This window comes from Mesoplodon densirostris, chromosome 4 (genome assembly GCF_025265405.1).
Source record: "Mesoplodon densirostris isolate mMesDen1 chromosome 4, mMesDen1 primary haplotype, whole genome shotgun sequence".
Taxonomy (NCBI): Eukaryota; Metazoa; Chordata; class Mammalia; order Artiodactyla; family Ziphiidae; genus Mesoplodon; species Mesoplodon densirostris.
Window position 1 is genome coordinate 93,974,557 of NC_082664.1, and position 7,669 is coordinate 93,982,225.

The following is a 7,669-nucleotide window of genomic DNA, read 5'->3' on the forward strand; positions in this document are numbered from 1 at the left end:
AACCATAGTACTTGAATTTATTGAGTAATTACTACGTGCTAGGCAATTTTTCTATGTTCTTTATACAGATTAATTTCATCCCTGTTCTAGTTATCTGTTGCTTCATAAAAAATCACCCTAAAACTTAGTGCTTAAACCAACCTATATGTGTATATATATAATCTGTAGCTTGGACAGAGCTTGAGGGTTGGGGGAAGCTTGTTACTGCTCCTCTTGGTGTCAGCTGGGGTAGCTTAAAGTCAGAGATCTAGAATCTCTGAAGCTTGCTCACTCACCTGCCTGTAATTGATGCCAGCTGTGGGCTGCAGCTGTCTACTCTTGTTGCACTCAACACGATCTTCTTCAGTGTATTTGCTCACATGTCCAATTCTCTGCTGGACTTTGAGCTCCTCCAAAACATAAAACATGTCTTTATCTTTGTATCCCCTCTGTTTGGGGCACCATCTACAAATGAATGAATCCTGAATCTCGGTAAGAGAATATTTTCCTTTACCAAATTGAACACTCCTAGTGACTGGAATTTTATAACTTTGCAAGACTACAATTTTGTTGGGAAGTTTTTCTTTATCCTTAGCCAAAATCTACTTTTGTGTAACTTTTACTCAGTGAACTTTTACTTAGGACTTGTGGAACTCCACAGAATGAGTCTAAGCTAACTTCTGTAAGACATCCACTCCCTCAGTGAGAGCTATCAAATTACATCTAAATCTCTAAGCTTAACACCCCAGTTCCTATTATTGTTCTTCCTGGTTGTGGTTTCCATGGTTACCTCACTCTTGATTCATTCTTAGATAATCATTGTGGTTCATAGAGATCCAGAACGAAATGCCTGGATAAATATTAATGGTGAGTCTGTGAACACAAGGGAATGAAGTGGGATAGGAAACCACTCTGAGACCATCATAAGCAAGTGGGCTCCAAAAAGAAGTGCAGGATGGGACTGAGGGGTGAGGACATCGATAGGGAGCTGGGGACTACATCCTATCCTGGACCTTCCCTGGTAGGCTGATCCTGATGAGAAGCAGATGGAGAACCTGTGGGAAGGTAATCTGAGACCCTGTCTGACTGCAAATGGAGAAGGAAAAACAGGAAAAGTGGAGTTGAAACCCAGTTGCCCACTTCTATCTTAAAATTGTGTTTCTTTTTTTTCGTTATGCGGGCCTCTCACTGCTGTGGCCTCTCCCGTTGCAGAGCACAGGCTCCGGACGTGCAGGCTCAGCGGCCATGGCTCACGGGCCTAGCCGCTCCGTGGCATGTGGGATCTTCCCGGACCAGGGCACGAACCTGTGTTCCCTGCATCGGCAGGCGGACTCTCAACGACTGTGCCACCAGGGAAGCCCTAAAATTGTGTTTCTTGAAGCATAGTTTATTGTTCATAAGAATTTCATAACCTGCTGGTAGACATGTGTTTCCTGAGCTCAGCCCCACACCCACTGAATGTGTACTCTTTACAAACTCCAAGGTAATTCTTAAGTACACAGAGAATCTTGTTTTAAGGGCCAGAATAAGATAGAAACTGCTCATATTCAGAGTTAGAAAAGTGCTTTTCAAACCATTTCACAAAGCTAAAGAATCTCATGTTCTTCAGAAATGTCTTTGAAATATAAAAAAATCCCAGCTCATGTATTTAGTCTCCATGGTTCCATCCCCATAAGTCCTTATCCCAACCCATAAGGGTCTGAAAAACAGTAGAAAAGAGCTGCCTTTGTTAGAAGATCCTATCACAATAACTCTTAGAGAAAAGCCTCCCACCCCCGCAAACTCCCACCCCCAGGAAAAAAGCAGTTGAAGAATTCAAACCCATTATACATTCTTTCCATTCCCTGTCGCCAGCTTCACTGAAATATTAAATCCTTTCCTCTTTTCTACAGATGGACTTCAAGATAGATTTTCCAATGAATTTTTAGTTAAATAATGAATGGAAAGTGTCAAGTATAGCTGTAGCAAATGCAGATTTTTTTGCTTAGAATAAGAGAGAAACTAAAATGGAATTTCTCTAAATACATGTTTTTCCCTCTTTTAGGAAAATGTTTCAAGTACATTTACTGAGTGCCCAAAGGAAATATCAGTGCACATCTTTTATGAAGTTGTAACAGGTAAAAATCTAACATTACTAGACAAAAATACAAGGGTCAATTTTTCACACGTCGAGTCTTGCTTTAATAAAATGATTTTGCAGTAAGCATTTCTTTGAGTAGAAGCCTTTGCCTTTTAGCCTATCTCCTCCAATTATTAAAGCATGTATTTACAGCACAGAAGAAAGATCACTGAAAAACAGATTCTTTTAATGAGATAATGCCAAGTGAAGAGCATTCTGAAATGGGGAGAAAGGGTGAGTGATAATTTCACCCTAAGTCATCAGAAAGAGAAAAAGATGGATTCAAAATGATTAATCTACAGCCTTTCAGAAGCATTGTTTGAAAAGAAACAGACTATGATGCTCACTCACTGACTCCTCAAATATTTATTGAGATCACCTACAATGTGTCAACTGGGGTTAAAGAGGGGGCCAAGACAGGTACAGTCCCTCACTTCAAGGTAGAGTTCCAAAACACCCAAGGCATTTAATTACAATTGTAATATAGTGATGAATACTATAAAAGAAATGCTTTGAGAATGAATTTATCATCATTTGAAAGTCAAGTTGAAGTTAATCTTAAATGAGGGGACAAATTTTAAAACTATTTCTTTCCAAGCTTCAATTTGGACAGATTTCTTTGCTTCAACATTTTGAGAGTTATTCAGGAGAGTGATTTTTAAAAAACATGTATTGTGTGCCAATACATGTTTGTAGTTACCTACAAGCTCCTTCTTTGAGGGCAAGGAAATTCACACTTACTGAGTGCCGACTTTGCTGGAAGAATTGGACCTATTTTGCCCAACAATCTAAGATACGTGTGTTGCTGTGCTTCCTTTGCACAGGAGGACACTGAGGCTCAGGGAGATGAAATAATTTGTTTCAAGCCAGCAGATTTGGTCCTTGTCACTGCACTTAGCTGGAAAATGGAGGAGGGCTTCCCTGGTGGCGCAGTGGTTAGGAATCTGCCTGCCAATGCAGGAGACACGGGTTCGAGCCCTGGTCCGGGAAGATGCCACATGCCGCGGAGCAACTGAGCCTGTGCGCTACAACTACTGAGCCCACATGCCACAACTACTGAAGCCCTGGCGCCTAGAGCCAGTGCTCCGTAACAAGAGAAGCCAGCGCAATGAAAAGCCCGTGCACCGTAAAGAAGACCCAAAAGCAGCTAAAAAAATAAAGAAACAAACAAAAAAAAGAAAGTGGAGGAGGGAAGAGGGTGACAGATAAAAGGCTAATTTCACTGACAATTAGTCTATTGTTAGTGTCGCTAATGGGTTGAGCCAAAGTAATCAGAGCCCACAAAATACTGCCTTTTTATCAAAAGTAAATGCAGGATCTGTAGATGAAAGGACAGCTGTAGGTTCTTGAGGGAGAAATGGTAGTTAAGATTTTATGCGAAATATAGTTTGTAATAAAATTAGATTGTACTAAAATGCATGAAGGACACTGTGCATTGCACTTCAAGTGCTTTGTTAAGATGTTTGTTGTACCTTTAGCAAAGTTTGCAATAGATAACAAGGTGAGATTATAGAGAATTTATTTCTTGAAATACAAAGAAGTTGCACAATGTCAGTTTACACAATGACAAGGCTTTTAGTTTTAAGCAAGAAGTGAAGGAAGGAGCTAAAATAATTGGATCAGAGAAATCATAGAAAACCAGAGTTAAGATTTGTCAACAACAGTTATGTGGAAAATCAAGATTTGCTTCCCCTCGGAGGTGGGGGTGGGGAGGGAGGAGGGAGAGGGATGGACTGGGAGTTTGGGATTGGTAGATGCAAACTATTACATTTAGAATGGGTAAACAACAAGGTCCTAATGTAGAGCACAGGGAACTATATCTAATATTCTGTGATTAAACCATAATGGAAAAGAGTATAAAAAACTAAATAAGTAAAATAAAATATTGGCTCTACAAAAAAAAAAAAAGATCTGCTTCCTCCAGAAGAATAATTGGTTACAATAACAAGAAAGCAGCAACAACCAGGATTAGTGAGCTCTAGTCTTAGATCTGCTTCATCTGCCCAATGAGGTCCAGATGCCAGTTACTCAGAAGATTTTGAAGATTTTATTAAGTCCCAAAGCGGGTGGTAAGAGTCAACATATAATTCATTCTAAATTCAAACCCACCAGGGCCTCATCATCCAAGATGGCTAGCAAGAAGGTGGGAAGGTAGGAAGGAGAGACAGGGCTGCAGTGGAGACAGATTGAGATTCACCTTGAGTTCTCTTGTTTTCAATACATTTATTTATTTTATTTATTTATTTTTGTCTGTGTTGGGTCTTTGTTGATGCACACGGACTTTCTCTAGTCGCAAGTGGGGGCTACTCTTCATTGCGGTGCACGGGCTTCTCATTCTGGTGGCTTCTCTTGTTGCAGAACACAGGCTCTAGGCGCACGCAGGCTCAGTAGTTGTTGTGCACGGGCTTAGTTGCTCCGTGACATGTGGGATCTTCCCGGATCAGGGCTCGAACCCATGTCCCCTGCATTGGCAGGCAGATTCTTAACCACTCTACCACCAGGGAAGCCCTTGCCTTGAGTTTTTATTCTCTACCAAACTATCACCCCTTTTCTTTAACTTGCAGCCTGTTTATCAATATAAGTAAGGATACACTGGTGTGCATAGAAATATATGTTATACACTCTAAATAATATTATAGATAATGTTCAGTAATACTGTTTTGTTGATCTGGTTATAAGACATTCTCTTCAGTGATAATTTTGGTAACAAATTATCTTACAAACGCATTCCTTTACTATAACAAACATTTCTGATTTTTACAAACTCTACGGTTCTTTGATTCTACCACCAAGTAGCAATGATCAATTACTCTTTCCCCTTCCCCCACTAAACATCTCAGTCACCTCCTAACCAAAACCAAATCTAAGCTCTTAAACCACCCACCAGACAAAATAATATTCTAAAAATTCCAGACAATTAAGGAAGAAATTTATTTGAGATTAAATTGTACATAGGACATAACCTACTTTCCTCAGTGCATTTAAGATAATTTCATATTTTTAATGTATTTATTAGATATCATATCAAGTCAGTTTAGCCTCTAGTTCTTATAAACTTGAGTAAGAATTCTAGTTATTGACCCAGAATAATAGAGTCCTAGTTCAATAAAACAATGTGTATATTCTTTTAAATATACATGACATATTTATAAATAAACAAATGAATTTGACTTTGTATGTCCAGTGTTCTCTTTTTCCTTTTAACATTCTCTTTATTTTAAAATGAACTTAGGTGTGTATGTCTAATATTCTCCTTTCTTTCCAATTGTCTTTTCAATCCTCTTTCTACAAAAAACAGGGAAGGGGTAGCAGAGGGAGAACATTGGTGATGAACTTTTAAATTCTGTCAGCTCCCAGAAAGCAGCACTCTACCTAACTTTTATTTATTTACATTATTAAAGTTTATATATTTTATTAGAAATGTATCTCCTCAATGATTTTTGTCTTCACTTTAATCAAAGCAGATATAGAAGGCTGAACAGAAATTTGGCTACTAGGCCAACTCGATCCCCCAAGACACTGAGAATCTCCCCACCTCCACATGGTTTCCATCCCAGACCCCCTAAAGAAAGGGAGGGGCTTAGGGAGACCTACCTTGTCATGTACCATCAATAAAGTACACTGTATCCAGGAAAAAAAAAAAAAAAAAGAAAGAAAGAAAATTTGGCTACTATGATTCTTCTGTGCTAATAATACAAAATGTTATTTAAAAAATCAAATCAGTCTTTACCTAAATATAAATATAAAAAGCTTTATTTATTTACCAGCAAAGAGTGATACCACAAAACAAAGGAAATAAAGTCTCTTAAAATGTTTATTTTTGTCAGAATAGCTGATGATTTTCTATTAAGTCTTTTGGTTTATTATGATAATAAGCCTTCCCCCCTTGAAAAATCCATTCAAAATACCTCAATCCTTGAGGTAAAGAACTTTAAAAAAAAAAAAAGAAAATCCCGATTTTTTTTTAAAGAAAAAAGTCTTAAAATTCCTGTAAGCTTGATAAATAGAAATAATCTCTTCTTGTTCTACTCTGGTGAACAAAAATGTACTTTATACAGCAAAATATCCAGTCACTTATTGGCAAACTGAAGGTGAGAACTATTCATTTACATGTTTTATTCAAACAGTGCAATACTGCCACGTTCATATAGACTTTTTTATTTTTTTATTTTTATTTTTTTTACAGTTACCAACACTCTTCTGGCAAAGACAAGGTTTTGAAATGGCAAAAGCAACAGAAGTTTTAGATCTCAAAGCTCCAGAAAGGAATTAATCTGATTCTTCATCATCAAGATAGTCCTCGGCATTGCTTAATGTTCGAACTGCATCTGTTCCCTGTTTCTTTTTCAGGAGAGATGCACAGGCAGCATTAGTAGCCATGTCCAGGGCCAGCTTCTTCTCATCATTTCTTAAGTCTGTTCTAGCAACTTTTGCCAGAAGCAACTGGACAATATCTGCATAACCTTTCCAGGCAGCAGCATGCAAAGCTGTGGCTCCCAACTTGTTCTGTTGGTTCAGTTCAATGTTTGGTTGAGTAAATATCATTTCCACTGTATCTTTGTGACCCCCGTGACAAGCCCAGTACAGGCAGTGCTTCCAGCTTTGTCCAAGCCACTAACACTGACTCGGTTGTCCAAACACTCTCTCAACCAGCTCAAGTTGCCTCATTTTGCAGCTTCATGCAATGGATTGTCAATGGATTCTGCCTGCTCAGCCACTTAGTTGCTTGGGATTAGTCCCATCCTGCCTCTGGAGGTGCCTTTCCACCAACTGGTATCACTCATGTCAGTAATGTAGATTATATCACCTTCTTCAAAGTACAATTCATCTGGAGATTGGGTTCAAAACATATAAAGAGCTCTGAACAATTTAACTTACCCTGGTTTGACCAGTTTGGGTGGCATCTTCAACATCTCTCTTCCTGGAGCACCATAACTTTTAAATAAATGTCCCTGAATAAGAATGTTTCTTTAAAATGAGTTCAGTTAGAACTCTTTCTATGCAGTATGGAATGATAAATTGATTTAAAATTAGTTATCGACTTACACCTCCAGAGAGAATTTTAGGCGGCTCACAAAAATATATAAAAAGCTCATGACAGAGTTGTAACAGAGACATAGTGAAAAAAATAAGGCCCATCATGAGATGGGTGCACATGCCTGAAGTCCAACATACTTGCTAGAGGTGGGCCCCACACATGGATTTGGTCTTTCTGGCAAGGAAGAGACCTGGTCAGTAACATGATTCACAGAATCTGTGAGAAAGAAACTGGTCTTTTCTTCAGGTGAAACACAGCCACTCAGACCTGCCCAGGAGGGTGACACTTCAGACAGATGTGAGAAAGTGACAGCAGGGATCACACTCGGTCAACACTGGGACAAATCGATAATCTAAGCCCTAACATTCTATGTCAGGGCGGCACAGCTGAAGTAACACCGGTGAGAACATTTTTAAAGGTTTCACTAAAATCACAAAAGCAAACATAAAAACAACTCTCACAAACATAAAGACAAATAAACACTCACAGAGAATCTAAGTTTGAGCGATACCTTCTGGATTAAGTTGTTTGTC

At 38.7% G+C, this 7,669-nt stretch overlaps 1 pseudogene; it reads right to left on the bottom strand.

The window, feature by feature from the left end:
• Positions 1–6,292: 6,292 nt before the first annotated feature.
• Positions 6,293–7,011, bottom strand: LOC132489430 (osteoclast-stimulating factor 1-like; annotated as a pseudogene).
• Positions 7,012–7,669: the final 658 nt, after the last annotated feature.